A 14,550-nucleotide genomic window follows, 5' to 3' on the forward strand; every position below is an offset into this window, starting at 1 on the left:
CACCCTCCCAAAAACACACGATTCATTGTGGTTTTGAATACTTTTAAGCTCCACTTGAGGGACATATGTCTATCAAAAGGAAATGAAGGGTGTTCATCCTTCTCCCCTATGGCTTATTATAACAATCCAAAAATCACAAGAAGTATTCCTGCCTAGATATAGGCATAAGATATTATACGAAGGGTGAGCTAAACACTATTTGTATAGAATGACAAAAAGAGTTTCTAGCTATGCTAAGTTTGTGGTGACACCAACTAAGAAAGATCAGGCATGGGCCATTATGGTCAACGCTATGATGGAAAACTCTAAAGTATGCTAGAAAGGTGGCCAATGGAAAGGATTGGAAGTACACAACAAGATTTTTTCCCTACATTGGGCCATCCTTAAACTTGGTGGATCCACAGGCGAACTCTTTCAAAAATGCAACAAGGCAGCGAAGTCTTTGGAGTGGGGAGAGCTCGCAATGTACGTTCACAACTCCATGACTCCTTGGTCCCCTTGGCTCTCTAAGGTTGTGTAAGCTTTTATATGACCCCATTTTCGAGGGAAGTTGCCAGACATATTAATAACAAAGGTATCAAAGGTATTGGCTAGCTTTGGATCTACAAAAAATTTTGCTGGAAAAGAACAGACCAACTAGCTAGTCGATGGGATTGAAAGCTTGCCAATTAGCAGAGCCTTGAAACAGCTAAACAACTGGTATTTTTTAGATGGTGATTCTAGATTTGAGTGGAAACCCTAGCAGTGGCCGAAGAACATACACTTTTTAAAGCCACAAATCAAGGGAGTGTACTTCTCACTTATGTATTCAAAGGACTGGTTCTCTCCACTCAACAAAGAGTCGAGATGAGAAATAGTTTTGAATAACATATGGCACATGCATTGGTGGCATAGAATGAAGTTTTTTGTGTGGAAGCTGTTGTGGGGAGCCTTGCCAACTGGCGTGAAGGTTCTTACTAAGGGAATTGGTTCAAATCGCTGCCTGCAATGGAAACCCGTTAGTGAAGACTTCACTCATCTTTTTAAGGAATGCCCAGTAGGTAGTGGCCTGGTAGGAATAATTTGCAAACAAGCTCAAAATACCTAGGAAATTGGTTTCTATAAGAATAATCTCTTCTTGGGAGGGAAGTGTATAAAAGCAAGTGCTTCTTATCATTACACAAGTAGGGAGGTTTTGCTACTTCCGACATGTGTGGAAGGCAAGGAATTGCAGCATCTTTGAGAACACCATCATAACAGCTAAATTCTCCTAGATAATCCAAGAAAACAAGGGGTCAATCACTATCATTGGGAAGCAAGCAAGATCTAATGAATGGAACAAGACCTTTAACATTGCTTTGTTTAACATTCTAGGGAGAAGAAGCGGACTCCTCCCTTTCCTTGAGGTGGCTCCCCTATCAACCAGTGTAGTTATGTCCCATGTTAGTTTTCATGAGCATGACAAAAAATTGTAATCTTTTTGTTGTTCTAATATAATTCACTCACAATTGTGAGTTTTGCCCCCAAAAAAAATTTGTGTTTCTAGCTCTTTGTTTGAGTTTCAAATTCTAGAAAGCCAGTAAATTTCCCAAAAGGATATGTTTGTTATTTAATGCCTTCACTTCACAAGTTATTGTTCACTAATTGTTTTCTAGGATGACATGTGTTCCCCTTGCCTTGAGACAACTGCCAAAGTAACTTATGCTTAGCAATCTCTACATGCCCCACATTCCAACTGTCAAAAAGGTGAGGCATCACGTGGGCCTGCCAATGGATGTAACTCACGAGGCAGACATCACTAGGTGGTAACATAGATGGCTCTGCATGGTGCAACTTGGGCATGTGAGGACGTGCATGAGGGAGCCCACGGGGCATGCCTAAAAATTCATTGGATGCTTTGGTTAACACAGCACAATAGAGAAAAAAACCTTTTAATTTGACTCATGACATGACAAATTTGAATGCCTACTTGTATGTTCATCTTTTTCTCATGTTGATATACAAATTCATTCATCCTCAACTAATTTCATGGAATAGCTTCTTGCACTCCCTTCTTGAATCTGGCAGCTCTCTCATTTTTCTACACTAGATCATCTTAACTGGCACAAGATCACTTGTGAGCTCTTCATACATGCTTGGTGAAGAGTAGTAGATTGTGAGTCGTTTCCTCATTTGCTCCATCATTGGAACTTCCAAAACATTCATTCTCTCCCAAAACCTTGAAGGCCATGAGGATTTATCTACAATATATACTAGAGTTGAGGCCACAAGACATGACGGGAAGATGAACAAAGTAGGTAAATAAAGGGCAAGGTACGAGGTGGATATTGGATATGGCTATATGAGGGGGGTCAGGAGAAGAAAGTAGGTTGGGGGGCTCGAGTGATCGATAGTAAAACATGTGCACATCCTTCTAATTAATAGGTTTGCTAAGCAAGTAGATGTCTGGAATTTTAATAGAGCAAATTTGGAGTATTCTAGTGTTTTGCTTACATATGGAAATAGTGTACACACAACACACATGCAGACATACCTATATATAGCCTGACAAAGTTATTCCCTAATATCGAGAATAAAATATCGCATTGAGAGCGTGTCTCTACTCCACATTCTTGTTAGGAAATCAAGCATCATCCAGCTATGGGGTACCTCCCTTATATAATGCATCAGTGTGTGGCTAAGACGTGTAACTAAAGTTAGTAAAGCTTTATAGCTCTTAAAAGATGTACTCCAAGTTAATTTAAAAGACATATTCCAAAGTCAACTGAGCTCTCTCCTCTGCTCGTGCTTCTTCTCCCGTCTCTCTGCATGAGGCCATAAAGGCCACAACAATTCTTGATCCAGCCCACAAGCCTGACTCAATCAAGGCATATATATGTTCCACACTAACAAGAAGTTGGCTGACACACTCACAATTTGGCAAACAATGCTGGCATACTGACATCCTAGTACATGTACCACAAGTGAAACTTTTTTTCATAAAGTATATGGAAGACTTAACATTAAGCACTCGGAGAGCAATGCTGCTCAATTCAAACGAAAGATGTTGCGATTATTTGTCGCTACATCAAATCTATGTACTTTGGGGTCCACAGAGAGTCACAACAAATTCAGTTTTTTCCCAAGATTCTACAATTACTTTATCCTGTTTTACCTACAATAGGCTCAGAGAATACTTGTCAGTGATTGAGTAAATTGCGTAAAATAATACTATCCCCTGTGTCATGATGAGTGTAACCATTGCAAAGACCCAAGAGGAAACCAAAGTAAAAAACAAGGATATGGGCTTCGTATTATAGGAACTCAGTCCTTGGTATATGCATTCTGTGACTTGTCACATGTTAATTGCTTTGTAATGGTCACTCTACACTTGTGAGAACTACATGTCGCAACAATTCTCTTGGTGTTAACCAACCATGATGAACAAAAATGGTTCTCTCTCTCATACACGCACATGGGAACTTGAAGGTTTTCATTAAGCTTGAAAAGAATATATGTACACGAGATATTATACATGTGCAAACAAGGAGACATTAGCATGAACCCTAGAGAAGACAAGCTGTCCACGTAAAACAAAATGTACAGCTTACAAATCAGAAATGTCTGCTCATGGATTGCCACATGCAATAAGCACAAACAAGCTTTTGAAAGATATATATATATACACAGAAAAAGACAGGCTCATGAGGATGACATCGTGAATGTCGTCTTTCTGATGAGGCACCATATTGCCAACGAGATTTTTAAAGAATGGGTGAAGAAATCCTAATTTGTGGATGACCTTTCCTTTCGAAGAAGAGTCCTTGCGTTGAGCAGATGAAGGCTTGAGAGATCCTGTGGAGTTGGTCAAATCTACAAGTCTGTCGTCATCGTTTGGGGCAAATTTTTCTGCAGTGGGAGCGGATTCTTGTGGGAGGAGAAGATGCATGATATGCACAAAGAGGGTACCTCAAAGAGAGAGTAAGGAGAGAATACTTGCGGGGAAGGCAGTTTCTCAAACGTGGCAGGGAAAGGAATTACCTGGAGAGAGGGCTTTTGCTCTGCTGAATAGAGAAGAGCGTCGATGGTTCGCTTACCCTCGCTGACGAAGAGAAGAGGTCCCGTCCTCCATGGCAGCAGCCATCACATACACACACGCCAAGAGGAAGCACCGCAGACGGCAGGGGCATCAGCTTCAGTCATGTGCAACTTGCAAGCATCGAGCAGTCAACTGTTGGGGGCCTGGGGCAGCCTGCCAACCTTCATCACGCAGCCTTCACGCTGTTTCTGAGAGATTAAATGTGAAAAGAGAGAGCGAAAGAGCTAGCTGTAGAGCAGCATATGAGTGCGAATAAGGTACAACAAGCATGGCTGCATTTAGTGAAGTGCAAGAAAGTGAAAGACGTTTCGAGATAGTCTTCTGCTTTCATAAAACGTGAGGTGATGCAACTGGCAAGGCTCGCACGTGCGAAACTCTGCCTTGAGGCATCAACTCTTAGTCCGGACTCCCGGTTCACCTGCACTGCCTGCAGCGACCTACTCTCGCATGCCTTCTCCCAAAGTCCAAAAAAATACTAGCCGTCCACGTGGATGCCATCGATTGAAGAACGCCTAAGCTAACCCAATACTATCGCCTTTCTTTAGCAGGCCAAAAAGTGGTAACGAAGATCTTTAACATAACCCTTTGTATTGGAGCCCTATCATGGGCTAGTTTCATAAACCTATGTTCACAGCTAGCTTTGCTAACCACACCCACTCCGTTAGGTAGAAGTGGTAATTTTGTTGTTCTCTCTTAATACATTCCCGTGCACTTATTTATTTTTTTTATACGGTTAAGTGTGATGCTAGTTATTATCTTAATCGAGATCAGCTGGCGATCTTGGAATTGCATTAGGGTCGCAGGGGTCTGGTTAAGGTTCTCCACAACGGGTGAAGATCTGCAAGCAGCTGAAGCACAAAAGGCTCTCTTTGCTAGCATCGTGGACTTGGGGTTCTACTGATGTGTGTTGTGGGTGTGCACTTTAAGCTTAGTTTGTGTCCTCAAAGATCTTCTGCAAGCCACCTCCCATGCCGGCTCATGTGCCATGTTCCTCATCTTTTGCACGATTATTTTAATGTTTTTTGCGCGCTAGTGTTACTCTATCTTCGCCTCAGCACTATCTCACACGGGCATGGGTTGGATGGGATCAATGGCCCACTCCTATTTTGAGGAGCACGGACATCGTGGGCCGTTGATCTCGCAATGTGCCCCGAATTACCAGTTTGCTCCAATTTACTAAGGTTGACCCGAATTTACACAGTGACGGGTTATCATAAAAGAAACCCTTCTCGCATTGCTTTCAACGAGCACGCGCAAGTGAGGTGGTTAAGGTGATAGGCTTGCAAAGGTGGTGTCTGGGGTTCAAGTCCGGGGGATGAGAGGGGGAGGGGGGGCACCCGAATTTACAAGTTTTGGTGCGTCAAATTTACGTATTTTACACAAGTCACATCAGACGGCTCTTATCGCACCCAATCCTCGAAATGGGTGTGGGCCATTGATCCCCTCCAGTCCATGCCCATGTGAGATAGTGAGGCAGCTATCTTGGGTGTTAAGTCATTTTCCTTCTTCAATGTTGGTTTATCTAACGGTTGTGGCTTGTCTCATGTGCCCTTAGATAGAGGTCAGTCCCACTAGACTACGGAACCTCTTGTCATCTCCTCCCCTACCACTTACGATGGCTCCATCGCGGAGTCTTCCATGGATGTGGATGCAAAGATAATGTCCAGGTTGGATGACATTATTAAGTTCTTGTAGATTCTTGCGGCTAGGAAATTGTCGATGCATGAAGGTATCATGCCCATGGACGAAGGGGTTGGGTCTACATCGCGACCAACAAGCATCGACACTATGATAGGTAAAGCATTGTCCAAGAAAGAAATCACCCCAATGGACGAAGGTGATGGGCCACCAGCACGACCATCGATTGGAGCCTTGTTGGGGGTTGTTGCTCTAACAAGGGATCTGTCCCTAGTGGTCAATAAAGCGGGGTCAATTGAGAAGATCCACTCTAGTGAAGAAAAAGGAAGAATGATTGACAAGAATGCTAAAGAATGTAAATTCGAGGTGAAAACCCTGAAGGCACAATCTGTGTGAATGGTAACAAGGTGGCAACGGTTGTGGCAACTCTCAAACCAAGAATCTCTTTTCCAATCATCTTGAAGGGTCTTGACTCTAAGGATAATGCTAAAGCCACAACTATTGAGACTGTAAGTGATGCAGGCCATGAAAGTTTGAAGAATGTTAAGACTTGATTTGAAGAAGATCTAAAGGAAGCTAGCAGGCATCTTGTTAGTGCTAACAAAAGAACCTGCTCATAGGCAAAATGCAATGGATCATTCGAAGACAATCTAGCGGATCGAGCCTTCTGTGCTCTAAAGAAGCCTCTCCCACAGTATGTTGAGGTTGTGGAGGCTTTTTCTATCGCGATTCCACTAGCTCTCATTAAAAAGCAGCTAGCCATACAAACTATAATGATGCTTGTGTTTAAAACGGCTTCAGTGGGAGAATCCCAAATAGATATGAGCCGATACAATGGTTTCAAGGGCCGCAAATCCTTGGGCATGAGGGAGCAATTGAAAATACTACTTATTTAGCCAAGAGTTTCTGCTCAGTTAGATTCAAGGAGGTGTTAGATGTGTCAAAGATCCTAGAAAAAGGTCCCCTTTCATTTAACAAGACTACAATCTGTGTTGTACCATGGGAGCTAGTGTTCAACTCGTTGGAGTTTCTTTAGGGGATTAATCCTATTTGGGTCAAGTTTGTGGGCTTTCTTGGTTGGATTTGGGATAATATCAGGATACTTGCCAATCAGGTGGGCACCCCCTTGTTTGTTCCTAACAAGCGGATTCTAGGCGGGTCTTCTAATTGGGTTTGTATAGGCTAGAATATATTTAAGACACCACCAAAAAACATGGTGATCAATGTTGGAGCTGGACTTATTACTATTCCGCTCAATTTTGGGACCTACTTTGGGGATTTCTTTGAGTGCAACAAATTTGGGCACTTTGCCAAGGATTGCCCCATGAGGAGTAAAGTGAAATTTGAGACTATAGCCCAGGCCTCCAATTTAGGGGAGGCCAATCATGTTCTTGTCAAGGAATCAACAGTGGAAGAGGGTGAGAAACAGGTAAAGAGTGGCAAAGGGACAAGAATAGGGAAGGGAAAAGAGGCTATGGTTTGTGACAATGAAGTCACCAAATTGCAAGAGAAAATTAGAGAGGTGCAGAGCTCTACACTGCAAATCCCCAAACACCCCTGCAAAGAAAATATGTTTGTTTTTCTTGCATCAACACCTAAGTTTTTGACAGTAACAACTGCATCGGTTGTAAAAATTCCACGACTCAAAGAGGGCCAAAAGGGTGAAGTTGGTGGCAAGAGAATCCATATCACTAGAGGCTGATGGAGCTGTGAAAGGGAAAGGCTCCTCTACACCCCTTACCCAGCTGAAAGGGACAAATGATGCCATTCTGCTTCACAATTCCTTTGAAGTGCTATAAGAGAAGAAATCCCCTGACTCGGAGGCTCCTCTGGATTCTCTTAGGGCCGTGGACCCTCTCCCAATGATGGAAATCTTGGCTATTCAGTCATGGAACGTGAAATTGAAGACCCGAAAGAAGCATGCCCTCTTTTGGGAGAAAGTTAGAAAGGAGAAGGAAGTTAATTGTTGGGCCATCCAAGAAGATCATCTAGATGCTTGCAGCAAAAGAAAACAAGCATTGGGAAAGAAGTTGGTGTTCTATGGAGAGGCAATGGCATCTTCTCTATTGTGGACAAGGACCTGGAGCCCAAAGTGGTCCTTGGTCACCCCTTTGAGAGATCCCTAGGAGTGAGAGTTATGTGACAAAATCAGCCTATCACTATAGTCAACATATATGGCCCCTACAATGCAAAGGATAGAGCCAAATTGTGGATGCACCTTAGGGATTCCCCTATTGAAGGAGAGAGGCTATTAATTGGTGACTTTATATGGTGGAGAAGAGCAAGGATAAAACAGGGTCAAGCAGTCTGTTGGCAGGTTATGAAAGAACTAAATGGATGGGTCTTTGTGAGAAATGGGCTATGATGGACCTATGGGAGACGGGTCTCTGGAACATCACATTGGGCTTCACGTACACAAGCCTATAGTATTCTTGCACGGCTTCTCGGCTTGACAGGTGCTACTACTCTCACCAGGTTGATTGGATCCGATCACTACTTGAAATGAAGGTGCAAGCAACAAAGAGCATGTCGGACCATATACTCCTACACTTGAAACTCAGGAAAGCCAACCCCATACCAAGGGCATTTACCAAGAGTTAATACATGAGGCTGATTTACTCACCCCTTTAAACAAGCAGTGGAAGAACCAATGGTCGCTCGCAGGCTCATTGGGTAGAGGTCACAAAGAACATTTGGAATCCCCAATGGCCTCAGTTTATGAAGATATTTATGTTAAGTATGGAGCTTGATTTACCCCTTGTAATTTTCTGTGGTAAAAGCGCACATTTGTAAGGCCCCCATTATGAGGAGAAGCCATCGTGCGTGAAGGAATATCACTCGCCGGAAATAAAAAATTTCACAGCCAAAATTCAGGGGCAACTTTAGGAATATTCCTTTTCATCGGAATATTATGGCCGGACGGCGGCCGAAAAGTGGTCGGAAAACGACTGGTCGGTTGGCCGGTGGCCGATGGTTGGAAGTCAATGGCCGATGGCCGGTGGTCGAATTCAAAAGCGGACTTGTCTTCTCAAGGGCGGCCACACATGGCGATTTGGACTTATCTACACAAGGGCGGCTACACATGGCTGCCTCTCATGAGAGAGGGCGGCCCTTTTGGCCTATAAAAGGAGGCCATTTCTACACACATTTCATAGTGTGAAGTTGATGCAACAAGGTGAGTGTGAGGTGGTGAGAGTGAAGCAAGGCGGGAGCTCTATTAAGGGTATAATCCCTTTGTAAACTACTTGTTTTGAAGTACTAAATCCATTGAGTGGCTGCTTTCCCGTGGATGTAGCCCACATTGGGTGAACCACGTATATCGTGTGTACTCTCTCTCTCTCTCTAATCTATAATCTCGTGTATGTGAAATCTATCTCTCTCCATTAATCTACTCAAATATCTATTTAGCTACGTCATATTTCCTAACAATTTATGTGGAAGGTTCTTTGAGGGGCCTTACTGACAAGCATCAAGATTCAAGCACGCGGTATCGGGCCCGATAGATGTTCAGGGTGCAAATTGGTTAGTGAAGACCTCGCCCACCTTTTCATGGAATGCTCGACTATGAGAGGCCTTGGAGGAAAAATGTACAAATGGATAGAAAGAATGTGGAAGATAAGGATTTGAACCTTAGTATCAAACAATTTTGAAGTTTTGCACTTCTAATCTGTACTCAAATTTTCATATATTATTTCTTCAATAATATCTGGAAGGCCAGAAACTATCATATCTTTGATAGTGACTTCTTTGTGGCTAGCTTCTCAGAGATTGTACAAGAAATCAAGGAGATAATATATGTGTTAAGTAAATGGGATAACTTGGATGATTGGCTTAGGGTGACCCTTGCCATCCGATCGAGCCCTGCTTTGTAAAGGATTAGGCTATTCCCAATAGTATGCTACTAGGTAATTTTAACTAAGCTCGTATGTAACCCTCTGTCCCTCAAGGCTCGGCCTGAGCTTGAGGCTGGTTTGTATATTTCTTGGTGACATTATAATACAATCACTCACAATTGTGAGGTTTTCAAAAAAAAAAGTTTATTTTTTTGGCAAAACTCACAATTTGTAAGTGGATTGTATTAAACACAACATAAAGTTTACAAAACAACCTCAAGCTCAGGTTGAGCCTTGAGGTGATGAAGATTACAAAATGGATGTCTACCGCCTCTCACCGAGGCTAATACTTCTCGTAGGTTGACAACATGGCATGAGTATCCCTAGACCAGTCTCTCGAGTCTTGCTTGCTCTGATCGTATAGATCATCACTATGATTTCTTGTATAATCTCTGAGAAGCTTACTACATCAAGGTCTCCCTCAAACACACGGTGGTTCCTTGCCTGCCATATATGGTGAAAGAAGAGGTATTTGACAGTTTGAATGCAAATAAGAAGAGCAGGGCTTCCCATCTTCTTTCCACCAAGGAATAGATCATCCTTAAAGAACCTAATTTGCCATGTCCTTTGGATCCACTTTCTTATTTTAGCAGTGAGGCCTCTGATTGCCTGGCATTCCGTCAAAAGATGGGTCAGATATTCACTTGCTATTATGCACCCCAAGCAATGATAGGACCCAATTCCTCTCTCCTAGATCTTTACACCCATTGGTAGAGAACCCCACATCACCAGTTGTTCTCCATGATTTCCTCCCATCGTTTGTTTGGCCGTTGTCTCTTCCATATTTTGTTGAGGGGGTTAGACCACTTATTCTCATGCATTAATGCATGATAGATGCCTTTAGAATGCGGTTTCCAAAAAAGACTTCTTACTGGCCATCTCTAGGCATTCCACTGAAACCCGGATTCACATATTGGCATTACAACCTTGTCCAGCTCTTTTTAACACTTTGTTGACTAACAATTGTTAGGGGCTTACTGCCTTAACAGTAATTCAAGATAGAATACACAGTAAACTGCATTATCATATTGATCTACTTCACAATTGAAAACTGCATACCGCCATTGACACAAAAGAAACTAAAATTGTATTACTGCATGATCTTCATCACAGGAAAACACGCTACATCCCTTGCTGAATACAATTCGCCCTCTCTACGTACCCACATACTCTCCTCAAACAACTAACGACTAACCCTTTTCAACTGCCATGCAATGCCAAGAACATCATTCAAATGTCCCCAACCATCATAGGTGTAAACAACACCCTTAGAGTTCCAAGGTTTTAACCTTGACTACAAACAAAAGTAAAATTAAACTACGACTGAGGCCTCAGGTCCTAACACCTAGCACACCCGATGGGCAATGTTTACAAAACATTGTAAGAACCCACAACTGTAGACATGTAGTAGTGTTAGTGTGTATACGCGCTTCACCAGGGGCACTTTTCTCCCACTGGGTTTTTCCCCCTGGACATCCGGTGTGAAAGGACACCTTATCTCTTAGGGTTTCGTATAAGCTTTGTAGCTCTGAGTTTGTATACACATTATTATTCCAATACAGAGAGAGAGACTACAGAGATCTCGTACACAAGCTCTGTGTCTTCTCCTTCTCCATCTTCTTCCTACTCTGAGTTGCTGTCTTCCTTCTGTTTCCTGTTTCATCATCTTCAACAATTGGAATCAGAGCAAGGTGATTTCCAGAGCCTCTACTTGCGTTTTCGCGTCCGTGCGCGCAATCGCAGTTTTCAGGCAGTTTTCGGAAAATTTGCTCGTGGGAGCATCCTCGACGTTCCGGGAGTATTCTGATTAGGTGACCTGGGGTTTTACCCCCCTTTCGAAGCCGTTCGAGCCCTCAGAATTTCGTTCTGAGCAGCGTAGCAGAAGTTACTTTTCCGAGGTGTTTAGATCAAGAGGGTGTGCTTTTTGACAGATTTTCTTCAGGTAAACAGTTCTTTTGGGAAGCAGCTTGTCTTAGCTTTGTGCTGAGATTTTGTGTAGAGTTTTGCTTGGATTGGAGAGGAGATTTGTGAATCTCTTGGAGGTTCTTTTGCTCTCTTGTGTGCATCTACAGTATGGCTCAATCTACGGAGAAAGAGATTTTTGGTGCGTTTACATCCGAAGACAAATTGGATGGTACCAACTATTCTCTTTGGTCTTTTATGGCCAAAAATGTTTTGGTTGGTAAAGGATTGTGGGATTATGTATCTAGAGATGAAGTTCGTCCAGGTAGCATTGCACCTGCCACGCCTGGTCGTGGTGTAGCTATTGGTGCAGGACCCTCACAAGTCACTCCAGAGCAAAAGAGATGGGATACTAAAGATGCACAGGCTATGGCTGTGATTGCCTTAACCATAAAGAGGACGATCACACCACATATCAGATCTTGCAGAACTTCTGAGGATGCTTGGAACACTCTGCAAGCTATGTTTGGAGGAAGAAATGCTGCCAGAATAGAGTTTTTGAAGAAACAACTTGACAAAATGACGAAAGTGACGATATTGTCGAGCATCTTACAAAAATCAGGGATCTTAAAGAGCAATTGCTTAGCATTGATGAAGTGATTCCAGAGAAGGACTTGGTTTCCAAAACACTCAATTCACTACCACCATCTTATTTGACTTTTCAGACTTCTTTGACTCTGTCTTTGCGAGCTAATCCTGACCCTCTTTATTTTGAAGAGTTAGTGGCTTTGCTATTGCAGGAGGATCAATCACGTAAGAACAAGTCTTTACAGGTGGATGGTATGGATCATGCTCTTGTTGTACAGAACAAAAACAGGGGTAAAGAGAGTGCTCATCACTCCAAGTCTAGTGCAGGACAATCTTCTGAGAAGTCTAAAGGTGATTACGACAAGTCCAAGAAGAAAGGTAAATGTCACTACTGCAAGAAACCTGGTCACTACATTAGTGAGTGTAAAAAGCGAATTGCTAAAGAAAAGAAGAAAGAGTCAAGTTTGGTTGTTTCAGCTTCTGGTGATTCTTCTACAGCTAAAGAAGAGTCTGCAAACTTTGTGCAGGATTCTTATGCTTTTGTAGTATGTTCAGATTTTTCTGCTTACAGTGTTGACAAGACACAAATGATTTGGTACTTTGATAGTGGTGCATCCAGGCATATTACTTCAAGGAAGGATTTGTTTTGTTCATTGGATACAGCTCCAGCAGGAAAGAAGGTGACATGTGCAAATAATGCTTCTTATCCAATCAAAGGCGTTGGTAAGATTTTGATTACCATTTCAGATGGTTCAGATTTATGCTTGCCAGATGTCTTATATGTTCCAGGGATCAAGAAGAATTTGTTGTCTGTATCCTCTCTTGCAAAAAATGGTCTTCGGGTCATTTTTGAGGATGACAGATGTGCTGTACGAGATCGAGAGAATGGTTATTCTCTTATCACTACAGGTACGCTGGAAAATGGACTATTTGTGCTAGATCATTATGAAAAGCAGATTCAGGTATGTATTGCAGAAACAAAGACTCAGGCCATGCAGGATGCTGAGTTGTGGCATGCTAGATTTGGGCATGTTGGTTATGGCAGTTTGATGACTTTACAACGTCATAATATGGTGCATGATTTGTCTTTATTGGAGATGCCACCAAGACATGTATGTGAAGGTTGCGTTCTTGGAAAGATGCACAGATTTGCATTTTCGCAGGATGGTTCAGTTAGAGCGACACGAAAGTTGCAACTTGTACACAGTGATGTATGTGGTCCTATGAGGACGCCATCTATAGGAAACAGCCTTTATTTTGTGACCTTCATTGATGACTTTTCCAGGTTTTGTTGGGTGTATCCACTCAAAGCAAAGTCAGATGTGTTTGCAGTTTTTCAACATTATGTCGCCATGGTTGAAAATGAAACAGGTTGCAAAGTACAAACTCTTCGTACCGATCGAGGAGGTGAATACATGTCAGGTGCATTTAAGGATTTTTTGGGAAAGAAAGGCATTAAACACCAATGCACTATGCCATACACACCACAACAGAATGGTGTTGCAGAAAGGAAGAACAGGTCTTTAATGGAGACGGCTAGATGTATGTTCAAGGCTAAGAGTTTGCCTCATAAACTATGGATGGAGGCAGTTGCTTGTGCAGCACATGTTTTGAACAGGTGTCCTACTCGTGCCTTGAAGACCATTACTGCATATGAAGCTTGGTATGACAAAAAACCTTCAGTCAGTTATCTTCGTGTTTTTGGTTGTCTTGCTTATGCTCACATCCCTCATCAGTTACGTGGGAAGCTTGATGATAAGGCAATCAAATGTATATTTGTGGGGTACAGTAGTGGAAGTAAAGGTTATAGACTTTACAATCCTGCTACAAACAAGATTTTTGAAAGTCGTGATGTAATTTTTGCAGAAACTACTGCTCAACCTATGGTTGCTTTTGATGTACCTCATATGCAGACACATGATGTATTTGAAGGTTTGCTTCCTTCTTTTGTGGAGAATCAAGAATCACAACAGGTTGATAATATTGATCAATCTTTTGATCAGCATGTGACACCTCATGATGTAGAGGAAATTGTGCGTGAAGAGCAAGAAGTTCTCAGGGAAGAAAGAACCTTGCCTAAATGGGTTCAGAAAACTTTGCAGGATAGCAAGTTGGATGCACCGCTGCCACGGAAAACACGTGCTGGTACTACTTTTGGCAGAGAGCAAGTAGATTTGGCTTGCTTTAGCACTCTTTGTGATGCAGATGAGCCTGATTCATTTGAACAAGCTTTAGAGTGTGTTCAGTGGAAAGATGCTATGCAGCAAGAAATTGATTCTATTCATAAGAATCATACATGGGATCTAGTGGACTTGCCTACAGGTAAAAAGCCTATTGGTACAAAGTGGGTTTTTAAGGTAAAAAGGAAACAAGATGGTACTGTTGACAGGTACAAAGCAAGGCTTGTGGCAAAAGGCTATGCGCAACAGAAAGGCATAGATTATGATGAAACCTTTGCTCCTACTTCTCGTG

General features: G+C 42.4%; 1 pseudogene across 1 annotated transcript in view; it reads right to left on the reverse strand.

The window, feature by feature from the left end:
* The window catches only part of LOC147432833 (uncharacterized), a 12,339-nt pseudogene extending 7,828 nt beyond the window's left edge, over nucleotides 1-4,511 (reverse strand). Inside the window, exon 1 of the transcript XR_015185576.1 lies at nucleotides 4,000-4,511. The product of XR_015185576.1 is annotated as an uncharacterized LOC147432833 (transcript). The remainder of the gene's footprint in view (nucleotides 1-3,999) is intronic.
* Between the last annotated feature and the right edge of the window lie 10,039 nt (nucleotides 4,512-14,550).

Source organism: Adiantum capillus-veneris, chromosome 20 (assembly GCF_014529385.1).
Source record: "Adiantum capillus-veneris isolate H3 chromosome 20, ASM1452938v2, whole genome shotgun sequence".
Taxonomy (NCBI): domain Eukaryota; kingdom Viridiplantae; phylum Streptophyta; class Polypodiopsida; order Polypodiales; family Pteridaceae; genus Adiantum; species Adiantum capillus-veneris.